The sequence below is a fragment of the Girardinichthys multiradiatus genome, chromosome 5 (genome assembly GCF_021462225.1).
Source record: "Girardinichthys multiradiatus isolate DD_20200921_A chromosome 5, DD_fGirMul_XY1, whole genome shotgun sequence".
Taxonomy (NCBI): Eukaryota; Metazoa; Chordata; class Actinopteri; order Cyprinodontiformes; family Goodeidae; genus Girardinichthys; species Girardinichthys multiradiatus.
The window spans coordinates 18,322,975-18,343,679 of record NC_061798.1 but is presented as its reverse complement, the minus strand read 5'-3'; the positions used below and the strand labels follow the sequence as shown (position 1 = coordinate 18,343,679).

General features: G+C 39.5%; 1 long non-coding RNA gene across 1 annotated transcript; it reads right to left on the bottom strand.

Annotated features, from left to right (window-relative positions):
* Positions 1–19,364: 19,364 nt before the first annotated feature.
* LOC124867752 lies at positions 19,365–19,976 on the bottom strand. The gene is made up of 2 exons (XR_007038140.1): positions 19,609–19,976; positions 19,365–19,535 (listed from the first exon to the last, which is right to left on the bottom strand). It is a non-coding gene; the product is annotated as an uncharacterized LOC124867752 (long non-coding RNA).
* Between the last annotated feature and the right edge of the window lie 729 nt (positions 19,977–20,705).

Here is a 20,705-nt window from a genome sequence, read left to right as displayed (position 1 = left end):
CTTGACACCCCTTGTATGTCTGAGACTCATATTTTTAAGTAAGACAGGAAGTAGTTTCTAAGTTTTACGCACAGAATCGACTAACAGACTATTAACAAAGACTGCTCCTCAGGTTAGCTGACAGCACTTGGCCACAAAAGAACGGAAGAAGCCTGTACCACTTTTAAATTGTTTATCTAGTGGCATTTTGGCTACTTTGTTTTAAAAATTTTTTCATAAATTAACTGTCCTATATAACACGAGTAACTGCTGATGAGTAACTGCTGTGAGCTAAGCTTAGCAAGTGGACAAACGTTGGTGTCAGATATTTTGCTCATTTATTTCAATAAAATTTGATTCAGTTTTATTTATATAGCGCCAATTCACAACACATGTCATCTCAAGGCACTTCACAAAGGGTTTGGAATGGTATAGGGTTGTTGGGGAGGTTAGATTAAACTACTGAGTGTTAGAGTTTGGTCATTTTAGACTGTAGGGGTACTAAGTAAAATAATACACGGATAAAGTTTGTCCATGTAGAGCCCACTGGTGGCCATTGTTATCTTAAAAACCACAAGGATTGGGGGTACCTCTCTTTGTCAGACTGATTATAACCACTGGAAAAGAAAAGGGGTCACACAGGTAGCAGAAATGGAGGGTGTGTTTGCATCTCAACCATAACTGAGTTGATTTAGGCTAAACCTGACTCCCCTTCACTCCATCCAACAGGGAGGGAGGAAGGCACAGGTAAAAATAATTGGCAAGTGTTGTTTCCTGTTGCATTGTGTGAAAGGTGGGTAACTTTAAAATGGGCTAAGTCCATTCCATCGAATCATACAGATTTCAAGTCAGGTACATACATTCCAATTAATCCTAACCATTGAACAGTGCAGTCAGATTCAGTTATTTATTCAAATTGGTTAAAAAGTTTTTCCATCTAAGGAAACCCATCAGATTGCATTGAGTCGGAGACTTATAACAGTCACTCCTCCTGGATGAGCATGTAGAGACAGTGGAAAGTCACTGGCGTTGACTTTGCAGCAATTCCTCATACTGAGGATGCATGTAGTGACAGTGGAGAGGAAAAACTCCCTTTTAACAGGAAGAAACCTCCAGCAGAACCAGGCTCAGTGTGACCGGCCATCTGCCATGACCGACTGGGGTTCTGAGACAACAGAGCAGAGACAGAAAAAGAACACAGAAGCACTGATCCAGGAGTCCTTTCTATGGGAAGGAAATGTAAATGTCAATGGATGTAGCTCCTTTAGTGGTTTTATCTAGAAAGAAAAAACAGATAAACTCTGAGCCAGTTTCAAGTTTAGGATATGAAAGAGAGCACAGACAGTAAAAGCTCAGTCAGTTACTATGTCCAGGAGAAAAATAGGGTGGAAGCTTGGACGATGCATCCCTCTAGGAAGGTGTCAAAGGTAGATACAGAGTCAGGCCAGGTGTAGCTTCTAGGAAGAGAAAAGAGACAAAATACAGTTAAAAGCTGAAAAAACAGCAAATAACACAAAACTAGAGAGTAGTATGAGAATGTAGCAGAGAGAATGAAAGTGGTCATTATGTCCTCCAGCAGCCTAAGCCTATAGCAGCATAAATGCAGACATAATTCAGGATAACCTAAGCCACTCTAACTATAAGCTTAATCAAAAAGGAATGTTTTAAGCCTAGCCTTAAAAGTAGACAGGGTGTCTGCCTCACGGACTAAAACTGGGAGCTGGTTCCACAGGAGAGTAGCCTGATTAACTAAAGGATCTGCCTCCCATTCTACTTCTAGAGACTCTAGGAACCACCAGTAGACCTGCAGTCTGAGATCGAAGTGCTCTGTTAGGAATATATGGACCAATCAGATCTCTGAGGTATGATCATTCAGGGCTTTATATGTCAGAAGGAGAATTTATATTCTATTCTGGATTTAAGGGAACCAATGAAGGGAAGCTAAAATATGAAAAATATGATTTCTCTTTTTAATTTTCATCAGAACTCTTGCTGCAGCATTTTGAATCAGCTAAATGCTTTTAACTGCATTTTGTGGACATCCTGATAGTAAAGAATTACAATAGTCCAGCCTTGAAGTAACAAATGCATGGACTAGTTTTTCAGCGTTACTCCTGGATAGGATATTTCTAATTTTGCCAATGTTCCAGAGGTGAAAGAAGGAAATCCTAGAAACCTGTTTAATATGGGATTTAAATGACATGTCCTGGTCAAAAATAACACCAAGGTTTTTTACTTTATTACCGGAGGTAAATTTAATGCCATCCAGGTTAAGTGATTGACTAAGCAGTTTCTTTTTAAAGACTCTGATCCAAAGATGACAACTTCTGTCTTGTCTGAATTTAGAAGCAGAAAATTTGAAGTCATCCAAGTTTTTATGTCTTCAAGACATGCTTGTAGTCTATCTAACTGGTTGGGCTCATCCGGATTTATGGATAAGTAAAGCTGAGTATCATCAGCGTAACAGTGAAAATTAATTCTATGCTGCCTGATAATTTTACCTGGAAGCATATATATAGTGAAGAGAATTGGCCCAAGCACTGAACCCTGTGGTACTCCACAATTAACCTTGGAGTTTAAAGATGACTTAACATTTACATGAACAAACTGGAATCTGTCAGACAAATAAGGTTTAAACCAGCCTAGTGCTGTTCCCCTGATCCCTACAGCATTTTCCAGCCTTTCTAAGAGAATATTGTGATCAACTGTATGAAATGCAACACTGAGATCTAACAGGACAAGTACAGAAACAAGTCTATTATCTGAGGCTCGGAGAGTATCATTAGTGACTTTCAGCAGAGCTGTTTCAGTGCTATGATGAGCTCTCAAACCTGACTGAAACTCTGCAAACAAATCATTGCTGTGTAAATGCTCACACATTTAATTAGCAACTATTTTCTCAAGAATTTTAGACAAGAATGGAAGATTAGATATAGGTCTGTAATTTATTAAATCATCTTGATCAAGCGTAGGTTCAATTTATCCACTATCCAGGATTTTATAAATTGGAGAGTCTAAAAGAAGACAAGCCATCAGACAATATACTTTTTTTTGTATCAGACAATATGATTTATTTGTACAGGTACAGGATAGATTATATTTTGAGGTGGCAGTGAGAAAACCTGTTCATTAAAATACTGATCTCACCAGACTTACCATTCATGGATGTAACATGGATTGATTGGTCGTCAGATCTTGCTGCAGCTGTATAATCTGGTAAGTAGGACGGCAGCATTGTTAAGATTATGGTTTTCACTGTTAATGCATTTCATCAGAAACTGAACTTTGACTACAACTGTGACCTTCAAATAAGTAAAACTATGTCCTCAAGAAACTTCATGCGCTTTGATTGAAGTGGCTGGCTGAGCAGCCGAGGTGGGTACTACAAGCTCCAGCTTGGTGCTTACAGATGTTATGTGATAAGTGTTACTGATGTTAACACTCTAATGAAACAAAACGTATGAAAATAAACTAAAGGAAATATGCTTGTAGCAGATGGCACATGCTCTGAAAGCTTTCATGCTTTTAACATCCATTAGTGGCTCTGCGCTGAATAGTTCTCTGCCAGTTACGTTTTTAATCTTTCCTTAGGTTAGAAATAATATAACACTTGGTTTTTCAATAAACCATAGTGTCTAATGATCACAACAACTTTAGGGCATTTTCCATGTCACTTCTCAGATTTTCTGTGTGTTTCATACCCTGCTTCAGTACAGCCCTGGAGCTTTTTCCAACCAGAGGAGGACCGAGGGGTGAAGCTGGCACTCGTATCATTAAGCAGAAGCTTTTAAAACAGACATCAATAGACAAAGTATGTTGTACTGTGTTGCCTAATGTTTAATTTGTGTATATCCTCATTCAGATGATAATATTTGCACAAAAATTATTCTGGCAGTCTAAATCCTAGCCAGAGCCAGGTGTAAAGCTGCCTTTGGCGCCATGTTCTTGTTAAGATGTGTTTAGCATGAATGTTAGATACAAACTATGAACTATTTGCTCTACTTGGCTTGAAGGCTGTAAGCTGTGGATTCTGTATGAACTATTGAAACAGAGTACACCTCCAACTGCCCAGAGTTTACGTGTTAGCAGCAGAAGTAAGCTTTCATGTTGAGAAATGGCTAAAGGGTGTTTCTAACGTTTTGTTTTTTACTACCTAGTTTGAAAAATACAAAACTGAATTAAAAACCACCAGCCTTCACTAACAGCTGTGTTGAACCAATGTCCCATTTTCTAAATGAGATTGTTGTACAGTAAAATAAAATACAGTAAAAGCACACAAATAGTGTGTTTGTTGGCTATGCTATCTTGTTATCATACCAAGCTTGTATATTCATGTGCAATATAGAATTAACCACAGTATTGATCAAGTATATCTGTAGGACAAATTGCCCACCATGACTGCTCTTTCTTAACTGCTCTTTCTTGGGATCAAGATTGTAATTAGCAAGTGGCCTTAAAAGTTGTTGTCAGTACATGCTTATCATAACTTGTCACAATCTATTTGAAAGATGTATGATAAATCACCAGACAAAAATTCAAATATGAACTCTTCAATGATTTATATATGTATTTATTTGTTTATGGATTCATATTTTGGTGACTGCTGAATAAAAAGCTCCTTGGGAAAAATTAAAATGTTTTTTACAAGTGGACAAAAAATATCGGTTTATTTTCTAAGTGTTTTTATTTTTTCTTGTCTCAAACCCAGAAAGGCAAGTGAAATTTTTGTTTTTGTGGTCTTATTTTTCCAATTTTTTTATAATACCTCTTTTGGCCACAAAAGGGGGCACTGCTAGCCGGGTGAAGGTGAGTGCAGAAAGTTATATTTTGTTTAAACAACCCATAAGTTTAGCTTTAAACAGTGTTTTAGGATGTTTTTATGCGAGAAACTTGACCTTACAATGACATACATGGAATCAGTCCTTTAAAAATGAGCCTGGTTTTTGATTCATTACGGTGGTTTTGGAGACGCAAAGGCCGGCAGGCTGCAGCTGGAGTTGAAGCTTGCTCTACCCATGGAGTACGGCCGGAGTGGGACGTGCCTGGGATGCCTCCCAGGGGGGCAACCGAAGCATGCCCAAGCCACCTCAGCTGATTCCTCTCAATGTGGAGGAGCAGCGGCTCTACCCCGAGCTCAGAGCTCAGTTTAAGCATCTGGGGAGCGGATGTCGAGGTCTCCACCTTTGACAGCCACCCAAATCTCTCCTTAATCCTTCTCTCTCTGCCTTTTTATATTTTTAATGCTGTGAATAAAGGCCAGTAGCACCAGAAATCATCTTCAACAAAACAATCAGATGGACATACAGTCAAAAAAACTATTAGGTTAACCCTTTTGCATCTGAAATACAACTAAAATGCTAGAAAATCTATATCAGTGTCAGCTCACAGCAGCTTTCAAGCTTTAAAAAACACAACCACATTATTTGTACTGTAAGAAAAAAAGAAACAAGATTTACCTCAGAAATATCAAATATGGCATAATGCCAAGGTTTTAATGATGTTCTGACGACAGTTGGAGCCAGGATATTAACATTATTTGGAGAGACAGAGAATGCTCCTGTATTAATAATTTTCTGTCTCAATATTTGGGTTCCAACATAGCTTTCACAGAGCAATCTGTTTTACATTGTTTGCCTTGCTTTGAGATCTAAAAAATATAGCTGCGACTAAGTATTTATATTAGCAGAAATAAATGCTTTTGAAAATTGCTAAATTTTTGAAGGCCAGTTTGAGGACCAGTTTTAATTACTCTTTGTAGTTTTTAACTATAACTTTTTTTTTGCTTGTTTTGAATAAAGAACAAATATCTTGCTCAGTTACTCCACATGAGTTAACTAAAGGTGAAATGAGCAGCTCACAAGACCCTTCACTGAGTTTCATAATGAAATTAAATAGATCTTTCCAATCTTCGTACTTGTCGTCTTCCCCATTATCCGGGACCAGGTCGCGGGGACAGCAGACACCCCCAGACGTCCCTCTCCCTAGACACCTCCTCCAGCTCCTCCGGGGGAAGCCCAAGGCGTTCCCAGGCCAGCCGAGAGACATAGTCCCTCCAGCGTGTCCTGGGCCGTCCGGTGGGACGTGCCTGGAACACCTCCCGAGGAAGCCGTCCAGGAAGCATCCAGCATAGATGCCCGAGCCACCTCAACCCTCAGCTCCTCACCCTATCTCTAAGGGAGTGCCCAGCCACCCTGCGGAGGAAGCTCATTTCAGCCACTTGTATCCGGGATCTCGTTCTTTCCGTCATGACCCAAAGTTCATGGCAATAGGTGAGGGTAGGAACGTAGACCAACCGGTAAATCAAGAGCTTTGCTTTTCGGCTCAGCTCTCTCCACTTGAGGAGTTGGGAAGAACTCCCCTCCAACCCAAAGAGGACAAGCCACCCTTTTCCAGTCAAGAACCATGGCCTCGGACTTGGAGGAGCTGATCTTTATCCCAGCCGCTTCACATTCGGCTGCAAACCGCTAGCCGAGTGTGAAGCGAGTGTGAAGCCTGCGGAGTGAAGCCGAGTGTGAAGCCTGCGGAGGCCAGCAGGACCACGTCATCTGCACAAAGAAGAGACGAAATCCTCTGGTACCCAAACCAGACCCCCTCCGGCCCTCGGGTGTACCTGGAAATCCTGTCCATAAAAGTTATGAATAGGACCGGTGACAAAGGGCAGCCCTGCCGGAGTCCAACATGCTCCGCTTGTACAGAGACCGGATGGCCCCTAATAAAGGGCCCCCGATTCCATACTCCTGGAGCTCAATTTCAGGTTCTGTGGCATCTTTAGGTTCCTATGAAGAATTTGAGTAAGAAGATGATAAATCTTTTTGGACTTTTATAGCCAAAGAACAACTTGCTGAGCTTTTAAAACTTTGATTATTCAGATTCTCACTCATTCACAACTCATATGTTGCTAAAATCTTAAAACAAATAATGTTGCATTAAGTAAGACAAATAATTTGATGAAAAGCTTGAGAAAACTGAACGAATAAAGTAATCCATTCATGACATTATCAACAGAATCTCTTATAGAATCCATAGAGACAGCTACAGTAATCTATTCTAAACGATTTGGTGAGCGCCAACAGGGGTTTAGATAGCTCGTCCCTGTTTTGTTGTGGTGCTGCTATTACTTTAATCACAAACCTAATCCTCAGTCACAAAGCCATCTAAATAAACAAAAGTGCTGCCTCAAGTGTGGCTCGTTTGGAAATTCAGATCTTAACTGGTATTGTGTTTTACTATTGATAAAGAACTTTTATTATACCAAAAACAGTATGTTTATTACATGTGGCAATAGTAAATTTCTTATAGCTGTACTGTGTGAAGACCTATAAAACATTTACTACCTAGTATATGGCTCACAATGCACCTTCAAGATAGGGATTCTGCCATTTTTTTAAAATGAGTTATCGCTGCCTGTAGTCACACTACAGTTATGCTAAAATTTCATACAAATGTATCCATACCACTTTAACATTTTCCAATTTTGTCAAATTAGAACTACAAACTTCAATATGGAAATCTTTTATTGAGATTTAATGTGACAGACTAACACAGAGTAGTGTATCATTGTGAAGTGGAAGGAAAATTATATAGTTATGGTTCTCAAAAATGTTACTACAAATAAAAGTCTGAAAAATATGTCAGAAGGAAGGAAGATGCAGTCCTGATTGGTGCCTTTTACTTATGGTCTCAGTTGAAAACAAAAAATTCTGACAAAGTAAAAAAAAAAACCACTTTCTGCAAGTTTTCTGTTCCTTAGTATTTGATGAACCTTTCACTGCTGTCAGTCAAATGAGCAGAAAACTGAACCTTCCTATTGATGTGGTAAAATCAACTGATCCAAAGTAAGTTGATAAAGAAATATTAAAATGAAAAGTTTTCTCTTCAGGATGTTTTATAATTATATTTTGGAGAATATTTAATAGTGAATACCAACCTTTCTAACATTTCTATTTTAGCTAAATAAAATTTGCAGGCAAGTTGCCACCATCACGCTGATGTGTTCTTTGGTTCATTATGATGCTGGTTGTCCTCTAAGAAACCCCTGAGGCTTTCGCAGAACAGCTATATTCAAGTTAAGATGAAATTACACACAGTAAAGAGGGTAATACAAATGCTCATCAATCTCTTTTAGATTTTTATTAATTAACTTTTCTTTTTTCGCTTGGTTGTTTTTCTTTTACTTCATTGGCTACTTTACGTTGGTCTTTCATATAAAATCCAAAGCATGATAAGCAGCACTCGCTGCATATCTTTCTTCAATTTAATGTGGGCAAGGTAAATGTGTTTCAGCTAAATGCCATTTTTAGCACACTCACACACAGAAACAAGCATATATACACAGGCCAGAAAAACAGCCTGAACAATCAGAAGCAGCACAGGCAATCAGCCAAAAACGAAACGTCGATCTGGAGTAGTACAAGTTAGAATACAATCAGCAAAAGACGAAAAAAACTCCCTCATCACAACGCTTCTAATCAAAATACAATATTATATACACTTTCTAGAAATATAAAATTAAACAATAGATCAAAAAGTAAAACACAACAAATCTATAAAATATTATTGAAAGAATATCAGAGAAAACAGTTCAATGTTAATTTATTTTTTAAACCCTTTGGGCTTTCTGTTTGTATTGTGCTTCCCTTTGTAAAAGAGTCTGTCACCCGATCTTTTGGAAGAAGACGTAATTTCAATGCCTTGAAATTTCAAAGAACAATTATCATGGCCAACTGTATTAAAATGTTTATCCACTAGAGATCTATCATTTGCGAATATTACGTTTGTGTTTGGGAATCCTAATTTTTAACACTCTTTTTGTTCTACTAATGCATACCAAATCAAAATGGCAATTTAATACGCATAACATGTATTTAGTGCAGCAAGTGATTCTGTTTTTTAGAAAGAAAACTTTAGTATTTGGTACAATATTTTAGTCAATATAATATTAAAGGAAATATTTGAGAAAGGTCAAATCTTAGTAGGGATCAAGTATTAGGCAATAAACCTCTCTGCTACAGGGACTCAAATACCGTATGCCAATAGAACCCGGTGTGAAAGCTGAAGTATCTCCTTAAGCTTCCTTCCTGGTGCCAAAGATTGTGCCCAGGGATCCGTTCTGGGGCGGCTACTTGATTCTGCATGTTAAAAGTCGTGATCAGAGTATCTTGTTCAGAGACTATCAAATGCTAATATCCATTTTATGCCACTATACAATACTATGATATGATATGATACTACTTTGTTGAACTGACACTTAATCAGGGCCTTATCAGCTCCAATAATTCTTTAATACTAAGCAAATTTTATGATTTTAGTTTTCCATGCTTAAAAAACTAAACAGGTTTTGTTGTTTTCTGGCATAAAATAAAAATCTTTCAATCTTTTATTTATCACCTCTCTTCACATTCCGAAAATTGAGTTAGTGCCTTAATACAAATACTTGATGATTCTCTCTCCATTAAGTGTCACCTCAAACAGCTGGTATAACCCCCCCCCAAAAAAACAAAAAAACAAAACAAAACAAAACAAGCAAACAAACTAAAAAAAAACTAAAGTTAAAATTTGCCTTTTTCTTTTAAACTAAGTCTGGTCTTTCTTTTGAGGCAAAGAAAGGAATTCTGTCTGCAACATCCACGTGCTTGGTTGATTATGGAGAAGGGGTTTATATAATTGCCTCTTCACAATGCTTCAATGCCCCTAACATAGTCTTTAATGGAGTTTTGGGATCATCATCACATCATCACAAACCTTAAAAGTTTGACTCGTCATTGTATGTTGTAGTTTAGTCTTGGTCTGCTTTGTTGCTGTGAAGATCAAAACATCAGCATTTTTTTGATTATGAAGCTATTTTTGACCTTCCTTCATATCTGCATTTTTACATTCCTCAACAAAGTGCAGGAGCTTACAATAATCAGTCACAGAATCTGTTCCTACATAAATAGTCCTACATAAAGACTCATACTGAGTTGCATGAAATCAGCTACATTTGAAAGAATGCAATTGTTTTAATTGACGGTTTCTTTGATTATACTATTGAACAAGTCCATAGACTTTAGTTTTGCTTAAAGTATAGTTACTTTTAATGTTTTCTAAAGTGTAAGGTTTTTATACTCGTAATTGTATGCCCTCTTGTGCTGCAGTAGTTTTGCAGTAGTTTTGGCCCTTGTAAATTAAAATTTTAATCTCAATGGGTCTTTTCTGATTAAATAGAGTACAAGAAAACCCTTTAACGACAGCATTTAGCTGACACACCTTCACCATCTCACATTAAACTTAAGAAAGGCATGCAGCAAGTGCTAATTATCTGATTTAGATACCCCATAAAAGTGTGCACATCATTTTGTTTTACCTCTAGAATTGTGCACACTGACTGCATCCTCTTTGAACCGTCAGATCAAATTCCAAAAAAAGACAGTGAAGTTTGTGGTTTTGTTTGAGAAATTCTGAACCTTGGCAGATAGATTTGTCAAAAATAAAACAGATAATTTCTATGCAGTGAGGAACCAGTTAATTTCAGTCTGCTCTATGCAAGAATAATATCATGACCCATTAATAGGAAGTTAGGTTATACATTTTTCATAAGCTTCAGCCTGGTTAGCTAGTAAGGAAAATCCCATCCTGAACCTATTCGGATGCAATGCAAGTTTCCATTCAAGGATTGCACTAAAACTGGATGAGTGAATTGAAGATTTCAATGTCTGATATTTCACCAGAATGACTGTACCTTTTGTCGATGGCATCAAAGACTAACTGACACAAACACTGCTTTCTTATATTTAAAAGTTTTTTGTTTTATCTTTCTTGTTTTATCAAAGGGCTGCACAGTGGAGCACTTCTCCCATCCAATCAGAGGGACCTGGGTTTGAATGCCAGCTGGGGGACATTCTGCATGGAGCTTGCATGTTCTCCCCAAGTATGTGTGTGTACTCCACCTTCCTCCCAAAGTCCAAAGACATGCATGTTGATAATTGGTCTCACTATATTGCCCTTGTGTGTGTGCACTGCATGTCTGGTTGTGTTTCTGTGTTGCCCTGTTATGAACTGGCAACTTGTTCTGGATGTATACTGCCTCTAGCACCATCACTGCTGGAGACCAACCCCGCCAAAACTAAGTAAGGATTTGATGGGTAAAGGGATGGATGCAGATTTTGTTTTATAAAAAGAGAGATATCTTGTGGTTTTGAACCTAAACCTTTCGCGCACCATACTGGCCTGTGGGTCAATCAATAATTCAAATTGGATGGAATATTTTTAGCATATTTTAAATTAATTAAAATTGCCACTAGACAGTATTATTGTTTCTATGTTTTTTTTTTCTTTTAGTATGCAAGTTTGCCAAAAAAATGTTGGACTCTGTAATCTTCTTTGGTCCCCTCTCTGATCTGACCATGCTGTCATTCAACCACTGGCTGTCTAGATGGTGTCCTGAAATCAACTGGGCTACAATGATAATTGGCGAACATTTAGGGAAAAACCTGGCCTGATCCAGAGACGGCGTCCATCCCAGTTTGGACGGAGCTGCTCTTCTTTCTAGAAATCTAGCCGAATTTATTAGTTCTCCAAAACTCTGACAACCCAAGATCCAGACCAGGAAGCAGGGTCGTAGATTAACACACCTCTTTGCAGCTTCTGAACTGTTACCCACCCATTACCGTATTAAGACATTATCTTGCCCACTGTCAAAATTGAATAGATCAAAAACTAATCTTAAATGAGCAAATCTCGTAAGTCTTATGAAAATAAACCCAACTTTAACTTAACAGAAAAATCAAACAATTACATGTGGGTTATTCAACATAAGATATCTCTCTTCAAAGGCTTTGTTAATTATTGGCATGATTTGTGATAACCTGGCTGCAGCAAGAGGATTGTGTTAGTATAACTGAGTCGATTCCTTTTAAGTATTTAAATTTTTACATCACTCGAAATACTGGGTGAGGAGGAGTAGCAACCGTATTTCTGTCCGATTTATTGATAGCTACAATTCTTCTACCCTTAGCTTTCCTCATCCAAATTGTAAAGCACTAAAACCTCTTCTGATTGTTGAGTTTTTATCGTCCACGAGGCCCTTATTCTCAATTTTTAGATCAGTTATCAGACTTCTTATCTGATTTAATGTTAAATACTGATAAGGTCAAATATAGTGGGAGATTTTACACTGAAAGTGATAGCCTAAATATAGCATTTAATGCTATCTTAGACTCAATTGGCTTTGCTCAAAACATCCACAAACCTACCCACTTTTTTCTTCATACTCTGGACCTTGTGCTGATATATGGAATTGAGTGTTAAGAAATAAAAATATTTCCTTATAACCCTGTCCTGTCTGACCATTTTTTTAAAAACCTTTGAGTTTAATTTAACTGAGTACTCCACACCTGAAAGAAATTTTTATTATAGTGGACAGTTATCAGGCAATGCTGTAACAACCTGTAGAATAATCCTAGCTTTCTTTTTAGTACACTTGCCAAACTTACACAGAGTTATAGGTCTTTTTGACCATCCATTCCCTTAGCTCTCAGCAGTAATGACTTTATTAGATTCTTTATGAATAAAAATATATTTTAGTAAAATTAAAATCATTGGAATTCTCCCAAACATGATTAATTCATCCCCAGCAAATGAGAGAGCATTGGAGGTAACTGTAGAACCAGATCTGTGTTTGGACTGTTTTGATCCTTCCTGAGTTATCAAAAGTATTAGATTCATATAAACCTTCAACTTGTATGTTAGACCATATCCCAATCAAATCACAATATTTCCTCTATACCTGTTGTACCCATAAAGACAATTACCATCTACCTCTGTGTACTTTTATGCCCCCAATGTACAGATAACCAAGCACACGCAAATGTAAATACTATATTTCTGAAACATGTCAAAGTCATTCATGATTTACATAAGCTAATAATAAGAGGCATGGTTAGAGAGAGATTTTTTAATTGCTTTTTTAAAATACAGAACAATTTGGGAAAGCCCAGATGATGATGTTAGGGTTTTGTAAACTTCCCATAGGCTGATGTGACAGTCTGGAAAAAAAAAGAAAAAAAATCTCCCAAGACATCAGGAAAATAATTGAATACCTCCACAAGTCTGGTTTACCTATAGGTAAAAATCCCAGATGCCTGAAAGTGCATTCTTTATCTGTTCAAACAATGATATTCAAGAATAAATATCAGAGATAAGTGTGTTTTGGTGTGAAATCTTTACATCAACCCAATAACGAAAGACCTTGTGAAGATGCTGGAGGAAGCTGGTAAGAGAATGTCATTATCCGCAGTGAAACACGTTCTGAACCTACATGGCCTGAAAGGCCACTGCAAGAAGAATAAGAAATTAGTTTCTAAATGCAATCAGAGACAAAGATTTAAATTTGTGGAGACATTTCCTGTGGTCTGATGAATTGAAATGGAACTTTTTGGCCATAAGGACCAAAAGGGGGCCACATATGTGTTATGATTCTGGCCCGTCTGCCTGCTCTGCTCTCACTCATACAATCAACTCATCTGCTTCACCTGTCTGCTCCTGCGCAATCACCGTCATGCCACACACCTGTGGAGCTGCAGTTATATACAGCCATCTGACAGGCAGATTTTCGAAAACATTTGTGAGTAGTTATCCAGTGTTCCTTCCTGATTGATCTTGTTCTCTGACCTTGCCTTGCCTCACAGATTTTGCCTTCTTGCCTGCCCTTGTCTGACGGATTGGATTTCTGGATTTCGACTGTTTTCTGCCTCTGGTTTTCTGCCTCTGCCTGCCCCTTGTCTGATGCCTCTAGCCGTGGAATTCGACCCTGTTTCTGTCCCTGGATTTACGCCTCAGCCTAGCCACTGGTTTATTCAGCCTGAGCTCGCCTGGCTCTCAAGTACACCTGGAATTATTGTCAAGAGGACAATCGCAGCTCTGTGTTCCTGTCACAGCTTCAGCTGATTCCTCGGAGGATTTGGATCAGTTGTGATGGAGTTGTTCCCTAAACTCCTGCGTGCTCGTTTGTTTGGGTAAAGCTAAGACATCCTATACTGTTACTAATAAAAACAAAGTAATAAAAGAGAACACGGAGGCTGCGCAGCTTTTAGATGCCTGTACAGAGAGAAGCTTGTCCGAATACTTCTGAAACTTCTTTCCCAGAACAGCAGTTTTTATTCAAAAGCCAGGCGTGTACATTAAAAGAAAAAACATACAAATGTATGTCTGATTTCTTATCCGGAGCTGTCTGGCACTCTGACATTCAGCTGCTTTTTCAGCACTTCCTGTTTTTCCATTTTTAACCTTTATCTACAGACATATACACAAATATCTTCTTGTTGCAAGGCAAAAATCTTACATACAGAAATATCTTCTTGTCGTGAGGCAGAAATCTTGCAGACATATACAAAGAGAAGCCTGTTAGCAGGCCTCTAAGTTGCACAATAAATTTTATTTCACACATTATTAAACATACTTGAGCATAGCAATACAGATCCTAGAAGCATAGCATGAATATTTTCCAACAGTTGGCAATCTGACTTCAGTCTGTTGGACGCTTCCTCATTAACTGTCTGGATCACTTCCTCCTCTGGATTCTGTGCCTCATCCCCAGACTGAGAAGGTTAGTGGCTTTATCTAACTCCTTGCAAATCCTGAGTTTTATTCAGAATCAGAATCAGCTTTATTGCCAACTTCGTGCATACAAACAAGGAATTTGACTCTGGTACACTTTGCTCTTTTGTTCTGTTTTTGCATTACAGAATATACAAATTTACAATTTACAATGTACAATATACACATATCTAATAGAAAAGGTGCATTTGCAACATCTGTATGCTGTTGTTCTGTACTCTATTGAATGTTCATCAGAGAAACAGCTTGGGGGAAGAAACTGTCTTTGTGGCGGCTGGTTTTAGTAAACAGTGCTCTGTAGTGGCGGCCTGAAGGTAAAACTCTAAACAGTTTATGTGCAGGGTGTGTGGGGTCTGGAAAGATTTTGGCAGCTCTTTTCTTGACCCTAGACCTGTATAAGTCCTGGATGGAGGGAAGGTCAGCTCTGATTATTCTCTCTGCAGTCCTGATTATTTGTTGCAGTCTGGACCTGTCCTGTTTTGTGGATGAGCCAAACCACACTGAGATGGATGAAGACAGGACAGATTGAATGATAGCAGTGTAGAAGATGACCAACAGCTCCTGTGGAAGGTTGAACTTGTTGAGTTGCCTCAGGAAGTACAGTCTCTGCTGGGCCTTCTTCCGAACAGTGTCTATGTGTGAAGACCATCTCAGGTCCTCAGAGATGGTGGTTCCTAAGAACCTGAAGTGGTCCACGGCCGATACAGTGTTGTTGAGGATGGTGAGGGGGGTGTATTGGGGTGGTGTTCTCCGAAAGTCCACCACCATTTCCACAATCTTGAGTGGGTTCAGTTCAAGGTAGTTCTGGCCGCACTAGTGTACCAGCCGATCCACCTGCTGTCTGTATGCAGACTCATCACCGTCCTGGATCAGTCCAATGACAGTGGTGTCATCTGCAAACTTCAGGAGTTTCACGGACGAGTCCAATGAGGTGCAGTCATTTGTGTACAGGGAGAAGAGGAGTGGGGATAGAACACACCCTTGGGGGGCACCAGTACTTATTGATCTGGATCGGGAGAAGATGCTCCCCAGTCTCACCTGCTGCTGTCAGGAAGCTGTTGATCGACTGACAGGTGGAGGCTGGGACGTTGAGCTGTGTGAGCTTCTGGTGGAGGATGTCTGGTATGATAGTGTTGAAGGCCGAGCTGAAGTCTACAAACAGGATCCTGGCGTACGTCCCTGGGTGGTTGAGGTGTTGCACGATGAAGTGTAGACCTAAGTTGACAGCATCATCTGCCAACCTGTTTGCTCGGTAAGCAAATTGCAGGGGGTGCTTCAGCACCAGCCGCTCAAAGGTTTTCATGACCACAGACGTCAGGGCTGTAGTCATTTAATCCTACGATGGTGGGTTTCTTGGGAACCGGGATGATGGTGGATCGTTTGAGGCAGGAGGGAACCTCACATTTCTCCAGTGACTTGTTGAAGATCCTTGTGACGATCGGAGCAAGTTGATGTACGCAGGCTTTCAGACATGATGGGGAGATGTTATCAGGTCCTCCAGCTTTCTTTGTTTTCATGCGCTGAAAGATCTCTTCCTCAGAGATCTTTAGTGCAGGCAGATGATCTGATGGTGGGGGGTTGGTTGCTTTATGGGAGGAATTTGTTCCTGAATGGGATGTAGAGGGGATGATTTGAGGTGTGAATGGCTTCTTGTCATGTCTGCAGTAGAAGCCATTCAGACGGTTGGCACAGGAGACGACTCTGTTCAGGATGGATGGAGGGGCTCTTGTAGGCAGTCAGGTTTCTCAGACCAGTCCATACAGCCGAAGTGTCACCAGTAGAAAGGCTGTTCTTAAGCTTCTCACTATAGCTTCTCTTAGCTGCTTTGATCTCTTTTGGTAGTCTGTTCCTGGCCTGCCTGTACCGCGCCCAATCTCCACTGCTGTGAGCTTCTTCCTTTTCCCTGCACAGATTCCTGAGGTGTGGAGTAAACCATGGCTTGTTATTCCCAAAGGTGCAGAAGGTCTTGGTCTGCACACACATGTCCTCACAGAAACTGATGTATGATGTCACCACATTAGTTAGTTGGTTTAAGTCAGTGGCTAAGGTTTCAAAAACAGTCCAGTCTGTGCATTCAAAGCAGGCCTGTAGCATCTGCTTTGATTCCTCAGTCCACTTCTTAACAGTGTGAACCTTGGGTTTGGAAGCTCTTAGTCTCTGTCTGTAGGTTGGGATGAGGTGGATTAGATAATGATCCGAAAAACCCAGAGCAGCCCTGGTAACAGCATGATATGAGTCCTTTAAAGCTGTGTAACAATGGTCCAGTGTGTTTTTGTCTCTGGTGGGACACTTAATATGCTGTCTGTATTTGGGGAGTTCATTTGAGAGGTTTGCTGTGTTAAAATCTCCCAGTATTATGATGAAAGAGTCCGTGTATTTTTTCTCCAGGTCTGTAATCAGCTCAGCAAGATGTTTTTCCGCGGCAAAAGTGCAGCCATGCGGTGGAAAATATGAGCTGATTATTATAAACGAGGAAAACTCTCTCGGTGAATAAAACGGTTTACAGATTATGGAAAATGACTCCAGATCTGGGCTACATGTTTTTCCCAGCACTTTTACGTCTCTGCACCAACCTTCATTTATATAAAAGCAGATTGCGCAGCTGGAAGTCCGGCCACAGCAATGCGCAGTCCGGGATGTTTTCACTCAGCCATGTCTCGGTGAAGCAGAGAACCGCTGATCCGCGGAGGTCCGTGTTTTTACCGGTGAGAAGCAGCTCGTCCATCTTGTTGAGAGAGCGGACATTTGCCAGGTGGATTGAAGGCAGTGGTGTGCGAAGTCCTCTTTTGCGGAGCTTTACCAGTGTGCCAGCACGCTTTCCCCTCCGCCGTTTTCGGCGCAGAATCCCATATAGAGCCGCAGCTCCGCTTGCCAGAAGCTCAGTGAACCTCGGATCGATGAAAGATGGTGAGAAAAACCCAAGAGAGGACTCTCTGATGTTGAGAAGTTCCTCTCTACTGAATGAGACCACAGGATTGTGGCCCGACACCACAGAACTGTGGCTCGAAAAACATACAAACACACAAAATACAAAAACAAAGAGAGAGCGAAGTTCCAAGGCTGCCATCGTCGACGTCATCTTGAATCCATTCAGCCACTAACTAGTCTCTCTGTTTTCAGTGGTTCCTGGAAGCTGACTGCTGTTCTCCTGCTCCTGAGTTTCTGAATAAACCTTTTAACTTATCACTTTGTGTTTGGCTGAATTTGGGTTCTCTGTCTCTGGTCGTGATAATATGCCCCCTTTTTGAAGAGAACAGGGGGTGGTAAAGAACATTATTTGGAAGCAAGAGTTGAAGACATCACCCAGGAAGTTAAAGCTTCAACATTAGTTACAAAGTGGCTCAAGGACAACAAAATGTTTTGGAGCATAACTGTCCTCCTGCAGCATTCTTACAAGCATAAATTCTATGAGCAGGATGTAATAAAAATAAAAATTATTGGAAACTTGTTATGTTGATACTTTTGATTTTCTTGTGGCCCATGTGCTCTAAACTGCACAATCTGAGTGTCAGCTGTGTTGGATTTGCATGAATTAGGAACATTACTGAAATGTTGCCAATAGCACCATAAAAAGATTAGGCTGTTATCACTTGCTGTTGTTAAGAGAAGCTGGGCTGAGATTATGCCTGCTGTTAGCATGTAGAATTAGTGTAGCTACCGTTATTTTATGTGAATGCCTGTGCCTGTATGCATTACACGTGTCTTTGTTAATACCAGTCAGTAGTGTGGACTTTTTGCCCAGATTTGTTGTATTTGACTGACTTATTTGGTTGGCTCAGTGCCAGGCTGAGAAAAATGGAGGCAGTAATTTTTTTTTGTGGCTACAGTTTTCTTCAGTTTAGACTCTGCCTTATATAAAAAACAAATAGTTAACATTGGAAATAAGCAGCATTTCAGTGCTTCTACATCACTGAATAGTGTTTGACAGAACAGTCGAAAAAATCCTAATAAGCATCCCAATATTGAAAGTACAATGTTAAGTTCATTTAGTGACTGTTCTAAATATGTCGAATTTTCTGTTTTCAAGAAAAAAAAAACCAATATATTTCCACAGTTTGAAGCATAACCTTGTCAACCTATCATGTCTCAGAGGTTTGCACGATTCCCACATAGAGGCATCAGTAATTCAAAACAGTATTTTCTTGCAGGAAATGCCACTTTGATGACTTATTACTAGTACATTTTAATGTAGTGTTTGTAAGGTGTTTGTTTTTCCAAGCAAATCTTAAAAGTCTAAAAAAATCTTAGCTCACAAAACTCAAACCAGTCACGAGGAAAATATTTTCATTTATCCAACCAAATGTAACAGAGCTGAGAAATCCTCTCAATTTGTTTAGTAAATTTATACTTGATGTTTGAAAAAGAATAAAAACTGACACACCTGGTAGAACATCTCCTGAACTTTGTGCATTTATGATATGAATTTAAAGTAACCTTTTCCAAGACTTCCTTCATAAATGTTATGAACAAAACTGTTTGCTATGTGAGAGGTGTTTTGTGAATCCTGGTATACATTGCATTAAGAGGTTCCCTCTGGCTAAGTAGAAAAAAAAAAAAAAAAAAGAAAAGAGGAAAAGTTTAATATTTGCTCAGACTGATAGAGGACATGAATGTGAATGAATAATATTAATCCTTGCTATGCTTTCAATTATCTTTGAGAGGTACTAGTGTCAGGTAGTAAATAGGAGTATGAAGCATTAAACTATCAAGACGAGGAAAGGGCCCGTGCGTAATCCTTTGGAAGAATTTGTTGCACTAAAATCCCAAAAAAAAAAATACATGGAAAAAGCTGCAGCAGTTATAAAGGTTTTATAGCTTTAATAAAGATTTTTATTATTGAGATCGTAACAAACAAGACAGAAGGATCCAAAATTTTAGCCTGAGACACAAAGCAGCGTTAAAAAGGTTTTTTCAAAGCTTTGAAGCCGGAACACAAGAGACTACCCTCAGGGAACCAGGAATCACTGGAAGCAGAGAGGCAGGTTAGTGACTTGAAGGAGTCCTGGCAAAAATACGAGTCCAAAAAAGGCAACCAACCTTCTCAGAATCCAAATAGATCAGGGATCCAGTAGTAGTTCCAGAGCCAGGTGATGGTTCAGCAGGAGCCGATTAGGGCTGATAATGCAGCAGGCACACTTGCAACAGTCGGATTGCCAACGGGGAAGATTCAAAACTCGGTGGTCAAGGGGCAGAAACTGAGTCAGAAACCAGGGAGGCAGGCTCAGACAGACAGATCCAGGGGCGAGGCAGGAGGCTTGGGTCAAGAGGCAGAAACAAGGTTGTAATCCAGAAGCCAGAGACATCCAATGAGGGCCAGGCAAGACGGGGAAATCCACTCCAAAAAGTGGTCAAAAACATGATCAAGCAATGAAGGAATACTGGATATCTACTCAAACTGAGCTTTCAAAAATCTGGCGCCATCTGCATGCCAGAGAGTTGCATATAACTGCTGGGAAACAGATGAGAGGCATGAAGCTGATGAGCTGCAGGGCAGCAACGAACAGGTGGGGCAGATGAGCTTGATTGCTGGCAGGGAGAGCAGATGAGGAAAACAGGACGCAGATGGACCAAAATCATCAGAGAAGGGTATGAATAGTTATTGACCTGCCAATTATGTAAATTAGATGTAACTTTTCACAGTCAGTACAGTACCTGCATTATAATAGAAACATAACTTTACATCCTCTACATGAAAAGTACATTTCTTAACCTGCCTCACCACAGTTGAAATGCCACTTCATGGAAAAACAAACCAGGGAGGTTGAGCGCTACATAGCTCTCATATCATTCTGCACTGCATTCTCTTTCACTTGGATATCTGGTATTTATTCACTGAAGCACTAGTTCACATGACAAAGGGGTTTGCCTCTGACAGTTGCTATGGCCCCAGGCCCACCCTAAAACGGTGGTGCCACCTGTGTATAATACAAATATATTGATTTACAAATTAATTGAACAATGCTGCTTTTTACATTATGAACTTAAAATGAACACAGCTGATATTGGTGTTCTTAAACGGCGCTCTCTTAGTGAGTTAATGAAAAGTGATTTTTTTAAGGGAACTAACTTTTGGTACTTTTTGCAGAAAAGATTTGCAATATTTAATATGATGTTTGCCTCTCTACCCATTGTAA